At 43.4% G+C, this 16,879-nt stretch overlaps 1 protein-coding gene and 1 long non-coding RNA gene across 5 annotated transcripts in view; one reads left to right on the plus strand and one right to left on the minus strand.

The window, feature by feature from the left end:
• Positions 1–16,879, plus strand: part of DGKD (diacylglycerol kinase delta) — a 113,566-nt gene that overhangs the window by 45,326 nt on the left and 51,361 nt on the right. Inside the window, exon 1 of one of the 4 annotated variants that reach the window (XM_059703579.1) lies at positions 6,891–7,039. The exons of the other annotated variants lie outside the window; for them this stretch is intronic. The gene's annotated coding sequence lies outside the window, so the exon portion shown is untranslated. Of the gene's footprint in view, positions 1–6,890; positions 7,040–16,879 lie in introns of those variants that run through there. 4 annotated transcript variants of the gene reach the window in all.
• On the minus strand, positions 21–8,182 carry LOC132238380 (uncharacterized). The gene is made up of 3 exons (XR_009453776.1): positions 8,058–8,182; positions 927–1,057; positions 21–142 (listed from the first exon to the last, which is right to left on the minus strand). It is a non-coding gene; the product is annotated as an uncharacterized LOC132238380 (long non-coding RNA).

The following is a 16,879-nucleotide window of genomic DNA, read 5'->3' on the forward strand; positions in this document are numbered from 1 at the left end:
ATCACATACTTTTTCTGTTTGTTGAATAATAACTTTTAATTAAACAAGTCACTGTGGATTACTCCAGATTTCACTGGGCCTAGTGCAGCTGATGTTCACTTTTACCCTTTGGGTCATGGCAGCAACTGCAGTTGAGTTGGACCTTAAAGAGAAAAGACAAGTTTTATTGGAATATATCTGAAATACAAAACCATTAAAAAGAATCATTCTGCTCATTATTAAAAGCACTAACTCATCCGGTGCCTCCTCATTTCTTACCTAATGCAGTCCAGGGATCTGTGCTCCCATCCTCCTACCCTCCTGACCAACATGGACCTGCTCTAGCCAAGCCTGCCCTTTGTAGAGAATGACTGCCCTGTGTACAAGTCACCTGGTCTTCATGGGGCCCCTCCATCTGGAGCCCTCTCCCCAGTTCTCTCTATAGATCTGTCCATTCTTCAAAGGTAGGGCAAAAATTTTCTCTTTGGTAAGATCTCCCTGTTCACACTGTGGCCTCTGCTCCTTTGGGGCAGTGGTTCCCAAACTTGGCTGTGCCTGAGCACTCTATGGTACTTAAAAATGGTTCCTGGCACCATCCCCAGAGATTCTGGTGCTGTTTTACACATGGATGATTTGTTTAAGTTTTCCATGATTTTAAAAATATATTTTTACTGATTTTGGAGAAGGGGGGGGGTGGAGAGAGAGAGAAACATTGATGTGAGAGAGAACCATCAATTGGCTGCCTCCTGTATGCACCCTGACTGGGGATTGAACCCACAACTCAGGCATGTGCCTGACACCCTTTGGTACATGAGATGGCGCTCAACTAACTGGCCAGGATCACTTTCCATGATTTTGAAGTGTAGCCACCTTTGGGACACTTCGGTGACACTGCATGAGCACAGGCTCCAAGTGATCTGTGCACTTGGTCACACACACCTACTTACATCTTGCCTTTCACACTTGCTGTCCCCTGTGCAAGATACATCCTGCTGTGCCAGTCAGTGGGAGCTCGAAGTCACTTCCTTGCTCATTTCTGTTCAGAGAGGATGTTGAGTCGTTTCTTCTTTGCAAAGCCCTGCGGGATAAATGTTCATTATTGTGGCAGATCCTGTGGACCAGCCCCATAGATTAGCTTACCCACTTACCCACACCTTGAGTGCCAGAGTGAGCAAGACCCAGGAGCTTCTCTGACTGGGGATTGAACCCGTGGGAGGAGCCGGCTCCCTACTGTGTGTGTGTGTGGTGTGTGTGTGTGTGTGTGTATGTTTCCAACAAGTTTGACAGTTTGAAAACTTCTTTACCCCTGGAGAATATAGGAATATGGGACAACAATTATGGCTCTACCCTGGCAACCTAATTGCTAAAATCAAACACAAACCAACTGGAAAAAATGCATGATGTAGAAAGACCAGTTGTTCCTTCTTTTAACAATACTGTGTTGTGGCAAACCCTGGGTGCCTGAGGGTGGACAGAGGTGGATAAATACGTTCCCTGTGATTAGGGACTTCACAGCCTGTTGGACATGAAAAGAAATAATTATACTCCCTGTGACAAGAAGAAGTTTCAAAATAGAGAGAGGATGGGTGCCGGGGTCCAACCCCAGCGGGTCCAGGGGTCCCCAAAGGTGTGGACGGAGTCGGCGAAGAAGGAATGACACGGAGACAGCGTTCAGTTGATCAGCAGCCTCGCCAGGATCTCCAGCCAAGTTCTGGTCTCGATCTCCAGAGAGGTTCTGCTGTTTATTGTCTTGTTACATCCGTATTTATACCAGTTGATTTTAATCCTGTCAATTTCTATTACAAAGGCTAGGGCGTTTCTTATCTCCATTCCAGGGAGTAAAGATTATGTAGCTTAAGCATGATTGTTTGTAGTGATTAACTACCCGCCTGGCACTTAGTTAAGGAGTTTCATCCCCTCCCTGACTTCAGGGAAAAATTCCTACCTGGGGAAACAACCTTTCTAGGAGAGGTGACCTTGGTTAAAACACACAGTGCTAAGGGGAGCAAACATATTAAGAACAGTATGCTATATACGCCAGGTCCCTTGAAACATATGCTGTGCAGATGTTTCTTTCCTGCAGTGACTGTGTCAAGCAGCAAGGATGGACCGGCTTCCGGCAGATGGGGAGGTGGGGCTGGGGAATGGAAGCTTCCCAGAAGGGGACATGTGAGCTGAACCTGAGAGGAGACTGTCTCTTGCAGAACAGCGTGGGAAGAGCCAGCAGGTGCCTCGAGTTTAGAGATCCGACAGACTAGCAGTGTGTCCCAGGTACCCGAGGCCGCTAATTTATTTCCTGAAGTGTTCAAGTAATAAGTAATGATTTTAGAGGAGATTTAACACTAGATTGCCCAAGGAAGTCATTTTGACTGCTTTTTAATTTCAATTAGAAAAAGAATTATGTATATAAGGACACAATGTCTTAGAATTTTGTGACTTTTTGTACAACATATAAATGCGTTTATTAATAATCGTAGTTACCTCCCCCTCCTTTATTTCCGGTATATATATATGTGTTATACCTATATTGCCCAAAAGCAGTCATTTTGACTGCTTGGGAAATTTTAAATAATCAAATGACTCTTATTATTGAATTGAGTAAATTTCCTATATGACCAGTTCGGCTCTGTATTGAAATAACAGTTTTCATTTTTTTTCGATTACCGTCACATGATAACATACAAGTACATGATAAATTGTCGGTACTTGATAAGTTGCAGTTGCTCAATAAGCTAAACTAGTACTTGTTATTCGAATCTTTATGCAGTGATACTTGTTCTAATAAGTTGTTTATTTTATTTCTTTTGCACCCTAAATTCATGAAAGAAATGTTGAATAGAAGTGAGTTATTGGAAAAGCTAAGGAACATGAGTGAAGAGTGCTCCGATATTATTCTTTCACAATGCAGTCATTTTGACTGCTTTTGGGCAATATAGGTATATACTAAGTTTCAGTCTTTCTAGTGTTAAATAGGGAAAAAAAAAGACCCCACAGTAGCTCAGCAGCTGCTTCTTTTTTCCAAGTTCCCTTCAGACTTTTTATTTTATAGGCAAACACTAAGTGATACATATGTAATGCACACGTCATGTATGTACCTGTATAATTTATATTTTTGCTTTATTATTTCATCATAAATGTTTCTACCTCAGGAGTCTGCAATGATCGTTTTTATAGTTGCAGATAATTCATTGTATAGATAGATGTGTCATAAATGATCAAACTTTACTTACTCCTCAGAGTATTTAGGGACTAGGTATGGTTTTCATTTTTCCTGTTGAAACTCTTCCTAGAGTGAGCATCTTACTAGTAGGTCCCAGGAAGGACATTTGGGAAAATGCATGTAGTCTCCCCAGCAGAGCAGCTCTGATGCTGAGCCCCCTTCCCAGGAAGGTGGCAGTTTTCCCTGAGAGGACGGCCTGTGCTCCATCTTTTCACCTCTGTCACCTGCCCTTGAAGTTGAGAAGATAAAACTTTTTTTGCTCTATCTGATTTGGGTTTGGTTGTGGCTTATAGCTTCACTTTTGGGCATGAGTACTTTTGTATTCCTGCTTCTACTTACATTGCTTTAGATGGATCATGATTGGATCTTTCGTGTATTCTAACCCCCCAGAATCTCTGGTGAGTATATCACCTGTGATAAAGGAATAGAGGAGACCGGGCTGGGTTTGATGATGAGAAAGTGGACAGATCAAGGGACCTTGGCATTAAGTGACCGAGCTGGTGGAGGAAGAAACGTGAACAGAAAGCTGGATGAACATCTGCTGTCCAGGCAGTATGGCCCAGAGAATGGTGGTGGAGGAGTTGGAATGTGCTGGGGTGAAGGGTGAGGGGGTGGTTGGAGGGGACGGAAGGAGCCTGGGCAGAGGGCGGAAAGTGAGGACTGAATACTTGTTGGTGTCATAGGAGAACAAAATGGAGGGAAATACATGCCCCAGGTTTATTTTTAAATTTCAGGAAAATGGATTGGTCAAATAAAGAGGAGATTGAAAATAAAGAGGGTTTTCAGTATAAACTGAATGAGAATTAAGTCTAACATATACATGTTAGAAGGTTGCTTCTGCATAACGTTATATTTAACATTGCATACACAAAAGGGAATTTATGTTTGATTCTTAGCAGTTAATGTTTAGAAAATCATAAAAATGTGTTTATTAGAAATAGGTCCTGCTGCCCTGTTAATTTCCTAGGGCTGCCATAACAAGTTGCCATATGGCTTATGCAACAGAAGTGTATTCCCTCACACCTCTGGAGGCTAGAAGTCTGAAATCCAGGTGTCAGCAAGGCTGCACTCCCTCCTGACGTCCTAGGGGAGATCCTGTTGCTCACCTCCTCCAGCATCTGGTGGCTCTAGGTGTTCCTTGACTTGTGGCCACATCACTCTACCAGTGGTCCTCAACCTTCCTAATGCCGCGACCCTTTAATATAGTTCCTCATGTTGTGGTGACCCCCAACCATAAAATTATTTTCGTTGTTACTTCATAACTGTAATTTTGCTACTGTTATGAATCGTAATGTAAATATCTGATATGCAGGATGTATTTTCATGGTTCACAACCCACAGGTTGAGAACTGCTGCCTTGTCTCTTCTCCATCTTCACATGGCTGTCTCCTCTTTCCCCTGTCTCTTCTTTTATCATTGACACTAGTCATTGATTTAGGGCCTACCCAGATAATCCAGGATGATTTTATCCCAAGATCCTTAATTACATTTGCAAAGACTCTTCCAAATAAGCTCATAGGCACAGGTTCTGGGAATTACAGCATCATGGACATATCTTTTGGGAGGCCATCATTCAACCCACTGCATCTGCTTGTAGGAAAAAATGCCAAGATAAGAATGGTGTAAACATGCGAAGTTCATTCTTCCATGCAAAAAGAAGGTAGTTCTTGTTCACTATGGCAGTCCTCCAGGGCATCTGGGTCCTCCCAGAATTTAATTCTCCTGGTTCAAGATGCTGCAGAGTGCCAGTCACCCCCATGTCCCCTTTTGGGAGATGGGAGACAGGGAGGAGAAAAGACTGTGTAGCCTAGCAGGGGTTTGTAGCTTAGGTTCATGGGTTTCCCCAGTTTCTAAAGAGTCTGTGGATATGACTATATTTTATTAAAATTAGTTTCCATTGCAGTCCTAAGTATTTTATTTTCTATATTTAGAGACATTCTGAGAAGGTTTGTAGAGGCTTTATCAGACTGCCAAAAGGGGTCATGGCACAAAAATATGTTTTTTCATATATGCACACACAAGTATAACATATAAGTTTCAATGTAAATTGAATGAGAGTTATATTCTCATGTAGGATATGCAGGTTTAGAAGGCTGGCTTCTGCAAAATACCAGGTTGAAATCTTGCATGACTTCATATGGCTGTTGGAATGGGGATCTAGCAGGCTTCACTCCTAGCATCATCCTAGTGATTGCCCTGCAGTGACCATGTCAGAATAACCATGTCGTACAAAGAGAGGACTGGTCTTTCATGCCTGTGTTATAACTTCCTTTTCCCCAAGTGATATTGTTGAAGTATTTTATGGTACTCAGAAGTTTCGTGAGATATTATAAACGTGTTCTTTGTTAACTGTGTGACTTAGGGTAAGACGCTTCATCTTTTAAGGCTTCATTTTCTCATCTGTGAACTGGGGATAATACTGATCCATCTCACAGGTCATTTTATTAGGTTTGCAAAAAGTGCACTCTAAATATTTCCGGCTTTTATCTCCACCACCACTCATCACTACTAATAGGAATGTGATAGGGTTCAACTTGCTAACACAGCAGTTATTCTGATTTAAAGGGATTCCAAAGAATTTCAGATGAAGTCAGTTTTCTAGACTTCTAAAAAAACAGCATCTGCAGTTGCAGAGTAGATATCCGGAAAGAATTGTTATCCTTAAGAGTTTGCAGGCTGCACTACTGTAAACAGGAAAAATGAAATATAAAGAAAACCAAGTGTGATTAAAAATATAAGACGCCTTTGTTTAATTACCTTACATTTTAATTGCATTTGGTTTTCCTTGTATTTTCCCTGTTTTTTATTACTCTAAGTAAAAAGGAAGCTATGTGATAGTTTAAGTAATATTTCTAGTTTTTAAAATCTTGCCTACTTGGCAATCATGTTTGTTGAATGAATGAAAGTTCCTTATTAAGCCTGCATAGGGTGAAACTGTAGACCTGTTTCTCACGCTGTTTCCAGCAGATGTCAGTCTGTGGGGTGGTCAGGGCTGCTCCTTTGGTGAGGATCCATGACCTTTACCCAGATTTCAACTTCAATTTTCCCTCTCAGCTTGTTTGGAGCTCAGGTACTTCCTGGGCAAAACCCCTGGGCTGGTCATTTTGGCTTGGAGAGAGGAAATGCTATATATATAATTGGCAAATTTCCTTGCATGGAAAAACTCTTCCTAATTTTTTTGACTGCCGGCCAGGATCTGGGATGGGAGAGTTGGACTTGTGGGTTGGACTGTCTCATAAGTCCTCTGAGGCCAGAAGCCCTGCCAGATGGGAAGCTCTACGTTAGGGAAGCAGCACCTGCCGCCTAGGCTCCCTGCTATGAGTGAGCCCACCCGGTTCCTGGTCACGTGGAGGGCTCCAGGAGAGCCTGACCTCACGTCCTTGCTGTGCCAGCTGTCAGCTGTGGGATCTCAGTTCTTAACACCTGTTGCTTCATCCTCCCATTAGCACAGTGGGGGCAGTACTACCTTGCCCATGGTGGTGGGGCAAGCACCAGGCACATAGTAGGTGCTTAGTGAATTAAGTGCTGTGATTGTTAAAACACATCTTGGACAGTAGAGCAGGACTGAAAGGGCAACTGCGGAAGGAAGTTAACCCAGCAAATTCTATGCTTTATAATCTACTGTGTTCTCAGTTTCAAGAAGCAGGAAGAAGCAGGCATCGAGCCCAGTTGGTGGCTGTGTGTTTGCTGGGTGTGGGGTTTTGCTGAAGCAGCACCTGCTCTGTGGCACAGATGGTCTGAAGAGCCAGGGACTCCACATGAGCACTTGGGATTCAGTTCTTACAGTTGTTCCAAGCAGGCAGAGAGAGAAGACACCGTCTTCTGCTGACAGCTTGGCTGGTGAGCAGTGGAACCAATTGTGTCTATTAAGTGGATTCAGAGTTGGGGGTGGGAGAAGAGGAGTTGTCTGGGTTGTGTGTTATTAGCGAGTAGGGAAATTTGTGAAGTCCAAGCTATTTTCACAATACTGTTTGTGTGTGTACGCATGTATGTGTTATATATGTATGTATGTGTGTTAATTATTAATACTTCTAATTGTCTTTATTTACTAATGACAGGAAACCCAAACCTCAAAAAATAGATAGTTGACAGACCATAATTTGACTATTGTACTTTTGTAAAGCAAAGAGTTCTTTGAGGAAAAAAATATGGAGAAAGTACATGGATTTGATTAAAGTTTTTTCTTTGTGTTTCTAGGAAATTAATAATTTTAGTCTTTCTTTACCCAGTATTCTTTGATAAATACGCCAGGGATTTGACTGGGCCAAGCCCTGTTTGGCTGTTTTTTTCCTTGAAAGTTGGGAAAATGATATCATTCTGTACCAGAATGAGCTGGTATTTCAGAGCATGTTGAGTGGTGAGATCTTTTTATTTCCTTGAAACAGTTTATTAAATTAAGATAATTCCCTTCTCTGTGGTGGGGAGGCTGTACTATTATTTATTGACTCAGTAATTCCTCCCCTCCAAAGCTGAAGCACCTGGTTTGAAATGTAAAATCAAAAATAAAACATGGGATTTTTCCCCCACCCCCTGCCTTTTCCCCCCTCCAGATGGTGGAGGACTGTAGGAGCTGTACTAGTTCTGTACAGGATATTTAGCTAAACCTTAAGACCTCCGCCCAGTGTGGAGGTGCTCAGATAAGGCGCCCTACTCAGGGCGACTCCATGGCTACTCCCAGGCTCACCTCCATCCCTGGACGTGTATTAGAAAAGCTGGTTAGTGTCAGGGTGCCTTCTTCTCTATAGCCTTCACTGGCTGCAAAGGTCTAAAGACAGTGGGTCAGAGTAATTAGACATTTGGAAAATGGGCATGGGGGTGGTCCCCACCTCATCAGTGGAATGGCTGTAGGGACACTGACCTTGAGGCAGGAGCCGTGGTGTCTGTTCTGTCCCTGACACTGAAAAGCAGGACCACTTCCTTGCCTGGAAAATAAGGGCCCAGGCATAGCTGAGCCTAGAGGCTGTTGCCAGCTCTGGTTCTGTCTTCTGAGAAATGAACTTTATGGTTCGCTTTATCAAGAAGTATCTAATCACACCAAGGAATAGAGTGGGTATTTGTTGTTCCCAGAGTCATAGTGCTGGTTTGTCCAGGGCACTGCCTGTTCACACACCCTGTTGTAGATGAGTTAACACCTGTTAATGATTCTTAGCACCCACTTTGACTTGCAGAAGTTTCCTGGCTTGAGTGATAAATTATGTGGTCACTTTAGTCATTCAGAAATAGGTTCACCCTGTCTTTTAAAGAATATTCCAGTACACTAAGATATGTAAACATTAAAAATATTTTATAACTTGGTTGAGGCATAATTGCTGTACAGTGACTTGCACTATTTGAAATGTACAGCTTGATGAGTCCACACACAAACATACCACCTATTGAAACTGTAATCGCAGTAAGGATAACAAGCATTCAGTCCCCCAAATTTCCTTATAATCTTTCCATCTCTACCCCTCGATCCACAAGCAAACATTTCTGTTTTTGCAGATCAGTTTGTATTTTTTAGAGTTCTGTGTAAGTTGAATAATGGTAGTATGTTCTTTTTAAAAAATGTCTGGTTGCTTTGGCTCAGTATAATGATTTTGAAATTTTCCTTATCAGGCATATCAATAACATGTTCCTTTTCCATAATTTGTTGATCCATTTACCTGTTGGTGGGTGTTTGAGCTGTTTCTAGTTTAGAGCTATTGCAAATAAAGCTGTTCATGAACATTCATATAATAGCATATGCCTGTGTGTGGAGGTATCTTTTCATTTCCCTTGGGTAAATACTTAGTAGCAGAATTGCTGGGTCATATAGTAGGTGTATGTTTAACTTTTCAAGAAACTGCTCAACTGTTTCCCAAAATGCTTGGAACATAACATTCCCACCTGTAGTTCCAGTTGCTCCACACCAACTCTTGGTGTGGTCGGTCTTTTTATTTCACACTAGAGGCCTGGTGCATGAAAATTTGTGCACTGGCGGGGTAGAGGGGTCCTCAGCCCGACCTGCCCCCTCTCACAGTTTGGGAGCCCTCAGGGGATGTCCTACTGACGGCTTAGGCCCGATCCCTGGGGAGCAGGCCTAAGCTGCAGTTTGGCCTCCCTCTGTGGGAGGCAACAGGGCCGATCAGGGGAAGGGGCTGCCCCCATCACTACGCTGCTGCAGCCGCTGCCGCCGCTGCCACCGCTGCTGCTGGCCCTCAGCCCTCACTTCTTAGCGCTGGCCCTGCCCCCTCTGCCCACTGGGGGGTGAGGGGTGATCTGGGGCCAGGCCGGCTGGGGAGGGGGCTGTGGGAGGTTGAAGCACAGTAGGTTGCACCCTGTCCAGCCTCTGTGGAGGCATGGTGCCAGGACCGGGCCCGAGCCGCTGCCTCTGTGGCTGTCTCTGCGGAAGGGGCAGCACGGGGACTGGGACCACGTAACCTCCACTCCCACTGCCTCTGTGGAAGGGGCCGTGGTGCTGGACCAGCCTGCGCTGACACCTCTCCCGTGCCACCAGCCCTTGGCCCTCGCAGTTGCTGTGGCTTTGTCTGGAAGACGTCCGGTCTATCTGATCTAATTAGCATATTACCCTTTTATTAGTATAGACTAGAGGCCCAGTGCACAAAAATTTGTGCACTCGGTGGGGAGGCGGGGGTCCCTCAGCCCAGCCTATGCCCTCTCGCAGTCTGGGACCCCTCAGGGGATGACCACCTGTTGGCTTAGGCCCGCTCCCTGGGGGGATTGGGCCTAAGATGGCAATCAGACATCCCTCTGGCAGCCCGGCAGCCCTCGGGGGATGTCCACTTGCCAGCGGGGAGCAGTCCTAAGCTGCAGTCAGACATCCTTAGCGCTGCTGAGGAGGCGGGAGAGGCTCCCACCACCACCGCTCTATTGGCAGCCACCAGCCTGGCTTGTGGCTGAGCAGAGCTCCTCCCATGTGAGAGCGCCCTGACCACCAGAGGGCAGCTCCTGCATTGAGCGTCTGCCCCCTGGTGGTCAGTGTGTGTCATAGTGACCAGTCATTCCCAGTCCTTATGCTGTTAGGGTCAGTTTGCATATTATCCTGTTACTATATAGGATAGAGGCCTGGTGCACGGGTGGGGGCCGGCTGGTTTGCCCTGAAGTGTGATCTGGATCAGGGTGGAGGTCCCGCTTGGGTGCCTGCCAGCCTGGATGAGGGGATGATGGCTGTTTGCAGCTGGTCACACCCCCTTCAGGGTGGGGGTCCCCACTGGTGTGCCTGGCCAGTCTGGGTGTGGGGCTGAGGGCCGTTTTCAGGCTGGTGGGTAACTGAAGCTCCCAACCTCTCCTTTTTTCCTTTTTTTTTTTTAATTCTGGGATTTATTTACCTTCTATGGCTGCCACTGGAGCTGAGAGCCGGCTTTAGCTCTGAGGCCTGGCTCTAGCTCTGAGGCTGCGGCTGGCTGAAAGCAGGTATCTGCGTTTGTTAAGCTTCTATAATTGAAACATTGTTGCCATCACTGCCGCTCTAAGCTCTGAGACGTCGGCTGCTGAAAGCAGGTTTCTGGGCTTTGTTTAGCTTTTGTAATTGAAACACTGTTGCAGCTCCAGCTTGAGGCCGGCTGGCTGAAAGCAGGTTTCTGGGGATTGTTTAGCTTCTATAATTACAACATTGTTTCTTAGAGTGCAGCTCAGAGGCTGGCAGTGGCAGGCGGGGAATCTTGGCTTTCTCCATCACTGGAGCAAGGAAGCCTCCTGTTCGCTTCAGCTGCCTGGCTGCCGGCCGCCATCTTGGTTGGCAGTTAATTTGCATATTGCCCTGATTAGCTAATGGGAAGGGTAGCGAAGTTACGGTTAATTACCATGTTTGTCTATTATTAGATAGGATGTTCTAATATATATGTAGTGGTATCTCATTGTGGTTTTAATTTTCATTTGCATTTCCATGGTGACAGATTACATCAACATCTTTTCATGTGTTTATTGGCCATTTGTCTGTCTTTTGTGAAGTGTATGGTAGAATCACTTGCCCATTTTTCTGTTGAACTGTTTATCTTATTATTGAGTTGTAAGAGTTCTTCACACATTCTAGATATAAGTGCTTTGTTTGATATATGTTTTGCCAGTGGTTTTCCAAATCTGTGGCTTGCCTTTTTTAAAATGATATCTGCAGATGAATAGTGTCTTTCTTTTTGGTGACATTGAATTTATCAGGTTTTTTTTTTCTTCATGGTTCATGCTTCATGTGTTCTGTTCAAGAAACCTTTTTGTACCTCAGCTTTTTCTAGAAGTTTTGCAGTTTTAGGTTTTACAGTTAGGATTGTGATTGATGTACAGTTAATTTTTTAAAAAATATATTTTATTGATTTTTTACAGAGAGGAAGGGAGAGGGATAGAGAGTCAGAAACATCGATGAGAGAGAAACATCGACCAGCTGCCTCCTGCACACCTCCTACTGGGGATGTGCCTGCAACCAAGGTACATGCCCTTGACTGGAATTGAACCTGGGACCTTTCAGTCCGCAGGCCGACGCTCTATCCACTGAGCCAGACCAGTTACAGCTGTACAGTTAATTTTTGTGTAATGTGAGGTAAGAGTTAATATTCATTTTTTTCATATGATCGATTTTTCCAGCAGCATTTGTTGAAGCGACTTTCCTTTCCCCATTGAATTACCTTGATACCTTTGATACAGGACAGTTGACCATGTATTTGTGAGTGTATTTCCATATTTTCTCTTCTGTTCCATTGATCTATATGTCTACACTTACCCTAATTCCACATTTTATTGATTACTGTAAATTTACAATATATGTTGAAATAACACAGGGCAATTTCTTTAACTTTGTTCTTTCTTCTTTACTTTATCTCTCTCTTTTTTAACTTTGTTCTTTCTTAAACTTGCTTTTGTTATTTTAAGTCCTTTGCATTTTCATGTGACTTTTAATATTAATTTGTCAATTTCTAAAAAATAAGTCCTCCTGGAATCTTGATTGAGATTGCATTGACTCTATAAATCAGTTTGTGGAGAATGGTATCTTAATAACAGTGAGGTTTCTCTTGAATGTGAGAAAAATTTCTCTCAGAAAGTTTTATAGTTGTCATGTAGATATCTTTAACATCTTTTGTTAGATTCATTTCTATGTAGTTTATTTTTGTTTCTATTAAATGAAATTTAAAAAATTATTTTCCAGGTGTTTACTGCAAAAATATAAGAATATAATGGATTTTGTGACCTTGGAAAATAACTTATCAGCTCTAGTAGTTGTTTTGTAGATCTCCTAGATATTTCTATGTAGACAGTCAGCATGTGCAAGTAGGGACAGTCTTACTTCCTCTGACCCAGATGCCTTTTATTTCATTCTCTTGCCTCATTGCCAAGGCTGCCAGTACAATGTTGAAGTAGTGAAGCAGTAGTCCTTTCCTTTCTTCCAATCTTAACAGGAAAGAATTCAGCTTTTCAGTGTTAAGTATCATGTTAGTTGTAGGCTTTGTTTTTAATCCTCACCTGAGGACATGCTGAGAGAGAGAGAGAGAGAGAGAGAGAGAGGAGGGGGGGAGGGGGGAGAAAGAGAAACATCAATTGGTTGCTTTCTATATCCTCCCCAGCTGGGGATCAAAACCAGAACCCAGGTATGTGCCCTGCCCAGGAATTGAGCTGGAAACCTTTCAGTACATGGGACAATACTCAACCAACTGAGCCACTTGTAGGTTTTTTTATAGGCACTGTTTATCAGTTTGAGGATTTTCTTGTTTGCTTATAATTTTAATTATGGTGTATGTTGAATTTTGTCAAATACTTTTTTTGAAATATAAAAGTAACCATGTTTTTTCCCTCCTTTATTTTTTTAAAAGGGCAAATTAAATTGATTGATTTTCGAATGTTAGACCAACCTTGCATTCCTGAGATAAACCCTATTTCTTCATGTTGTATTATTCTTTTATTTATTATTGGCTTCAGTTTGCTGTTATTTTGTTAAGGATTGTTTTTTGTTTGTTTGTTTTACTAATCCTCACCTGAGAATATTTTTTCCATTGATTTTTAGAGAGTGTGGAAGGGAGAGGGAGAGATAGAGAAACATGTGAGAGAGAGACACCAATTGGTTGCCTCCTGTACTGGGGATTGAGCCTGCAACCAGCGTACGTGCCCTTGACCTGAGTTGAACCCATGACTCTTAAGTGCTCTAACCAACCAGCCAGGACTGTTAAAGATTTTTGCATCTATATCCATGAAAGATACTGATCTTCAAATTTTTCTTTCTTTTCGTTGCCTTTATTAGGTTTTGGTACTTAGGTTAAGCTGGCTTTATAAAACATAAACTAGCATCATAAAATGAGGATCATTGTTCTGATAAAGTATGGTGTTATTCCTTTCTTAAATTTTGGCTATAATTTACCAGTGGAACTGACTGAGTGTGGAGTGTTTTGGGGTAAAGTTTTTGATAGTACCTTTGAAATTTTTTGATAATGAATTAAAATTTTTAATGGATGTAGGCCCGTCAGGTTTTTTGTTTCTAATGTCTATATAGACATTTTATGTATCGATTTCTGTTTGTTGGAGGAAGAGATAATAAACTTCCTGAGAGAAAGAATGTCCTGGGAATAGTCTTGGGTTAATTGGTTTGTTGTTGCTGTGTGTCTATCCCTTGGCTTTTCTGTCTGGGAAGCTTTTGTGTCTGCTCCATCCACATGGGACTGTCACAGCTGTGCCATGACAAAGGGAGGTGCCTACTAAGTCAGGCCAGCTGGCCTCGGCTGACCCGCATGCCATGGCTCCCCCTGTGGCTGTTCAGATATCTGTGATTTGTCCACAGCTCTGGGAGACAGATCATCTGGGTCAGAGCTTGCTGAAGGGAAAAAATTACAACATTTTTCAGTTTTAGTTTTTTAAAATGTTAAATCCTCTGGTTGGAGTGAAGTTTTTGAAATATATTTGAAATACCAGAGGGAATACAGGAAATTTGGTCAGAGGAAAGGGGTAAACTGGCTGAAGCTTGGGAAGGGGGTTATAGATGAGAAGGGTTATCCCGAAAGGTGGTGACTTTGCATGTGATCTACCTGCCTGCTGGGAATGTGCTCTGAGATACTCTTTCCTGGATCACTTACAAATAAAAGCCCCCGACTGAGTATATTAGTCACTTGGGGAGTTCAAGGCAGGCTGATTTGGACTGGACATCTCTGAGAGGACATGACTGCTGTGGCTGTGTCCTCCATTTAGGCCCCCAACATCTGGAGGGGGTCTAGTGCCCACTCCCCCATTGCATCTCAGGGGCTGGTTCTTTGCGCACCTGCAATAGCTCCAGAGGTTGGGTGTGGGAGCCAGGGCTCCCTCATCAGGGCTTGGGGCAAAGGACAAGAGGACAACCATGCTCCTCATGGTCCTGCCTCCTTTCTGGGTCGAGATTCGAAGGACACAGGCCCCCATGCTAATTAGAGTGCTGCGTGCATGTGCTGGCACTCATGGCTCCCCAGGCCATGTGTGTCATTGGGTGGGCACTCCATCCCTTGAGGAGGGAGCTCCATGGGCCACTATGTTCCCTGGATGTGATGATTTGGCCAAATCTCTTCTGGCCCTAGATATGTCCTCCAAGCAGGGTGGCCTTGAGGAGTCCCCTGTCCTCTCTGGGCTTTTGTTTTCCAATGTGAGAAAAGGGGTTAGAATAAATGGTCATCCAGTTAACAGGCATATGCACTAGTCTGTAACCTCACCTTCCAGCTAAACCTGACCATGTGACAGTCATCAGCTGTGAAGAGAACTGGCTCAGATCCAGCCATCCTTGCTTGTCTCCTCCTACAGCTTTGTTTCACAAGCATCACATTTGAATACCATGTTGTGGTGTTTTTTTTTTTTTTTTCTTATGTGAAAGTAACATGTCTGTAGACATTTTTCTTAGACTTAGTTCTGGGGGAGAGGAGATAACTGCCCCCTTTGTCTTGCATGGTGGATCACCTGGGAGGGGTGAGGCCATTTCATGGCCAGGTTCCCACTTGAGGATTCTGCTCCTGCTGGCCTTGTTCTTTACCTAGAGCAAAGCTTGAGAGCATCCTCACACAGGTAGCAGTGTGGCCTCAGCATGGGGTGTGGCCTTGGTCCCAGACAGTTAAGCTTCCAGGCTGAATCGCAGTCAAGTCCACAGGCTAAAACTACATAGAAATGTTCCTGTGAAACCGGTGTGTTAGGGGAGCTATGCTGAAGTATTTATCAGTGTAGTGTTTTTCACTTTGTGAGGCCTTTCACTTTAAATTGCTTACTAAATGTAAGTACACATACAGTTTTCATAGGTGACTGTAAGTGGGAAGTGTTCAATTCTATGAGTTTTTATTGAGCACGTATTATCTGCCGGGCACTCAGGGATTCCTCTGGGAACGGCACTGAGACCCCCTCCTTTGTGGAGCCAGAGGCAGAAGGGACAAGGTACAAGTTCCATCTTTTATGCAGCAGATTGCATTTTACACCTTCACTTCTAATTATCTTTATGCCCTTCCTAAGGTATATTGTTGTAATGTACCCCGCGAATCACACAAGGACGCCTCAAGAAGTCGAATTAAAGAGTCACATTTATTGCAATCAAGGACTATGAGGTGGCATATTGCTCTCCCAAATCTCATAGTAATAAGATGGTCGCAAAACCAGACTTATATAGGCAAAGATCACAAAGGTATTGATTACATCCCAGGGTTTGGAATGAGGAACCTGGTTCACAAAAAAGCAGTTTACAGAAGCAGATCAGAAGTTATCTAAATTATAGCTTGGGGTCTCAGGATCACTGAATTGACAGAAACACATTATCTAGAGCCCTCTGGAATGAGGAACCTGGTCAGACTTAAGCATGTTATCTAAATTAAAGTTTTGGGTCTCTGGAACACTGAGTCAACAGGGACACGTTAACTGGAGCTCTCTGACCTTGGGATAATTGTGCTGTCTTTCCCAGGTAAAGGAAAATGTGCTTTCTAAGACCATTATGACCACAACCAATGAGATATTCACAGTACAATCAATCGGGTATTCAATCGAATGGGGTGATTTATATAATTCAGAAAATCAAAATAACTTTTCTATTATTTTAGCAAACAAATAAGTACAGAAACCAAACAGCAGGGTTAAAGTTAAACTATAGTTTCTACCCGAGATGATTGCTACCATACTTCATTATGGGACCAATAATTTACATCAGAGGTTAGTGATAAACTTTTATAGAGAGCCATGTATTTTCAGGCTTTGAGGGCTGTAGGGTCTTGGGCTATATGTAGCAGCCAAAACAATGTCAATAAGTGGGTGGTGGCTTCGTTTCAGTAACTTTGTTTAAAGAAGAGGGGACAGGCTGGAATTTGCCCAGCCCTGACTTGAGTCCTCAGATTTGGTCTGTGGGGTTGTTATTTCACCCTTACTGGTATTCTCTGTTAAATCAGGCTTCCTTAGTGTTGCTGCCCATTTGAGTTGAGAGTTTTGTTGTTTTTTTTTTTTTTTTTTAAAAATATAGTTTATTGATTTTTTACAGAGAGGAAGGGAGAGGGATAGAGAGTTAGAAACATCGAGAGAGAAACATCGATCAGCTGCCTCCTGCACACCCCTACTGGGGATGTGCCCACAACCAAGGTACATGCCCTTGACCGGAATCGAACCTGGGACCCTTCAGTCTGCAGGCTGATGCTCTGTCCACTGAGCCAAACTGGTTAGGGCTGAGGTGAGAGTTTTGAGTTCTTATCTAATGAAGTAAATTAAGCTATTTACCTGGAAGATAAGGAAAACTCAAGTTCT

Source organism: Myotis daubentonii, chromosome 7, assembly GCF_963259705.1.
Source record: "Myotis daubentonii chromosome 7, mMyoDau2.1, whole genome shotgun sequence".
NCBI classification, from domain to species: Eukaryota; Metazoa; Chordata; class Mammalia; order Chiroptera; family Vespertilionidae; genus Myotis; species Myotis daubentonii.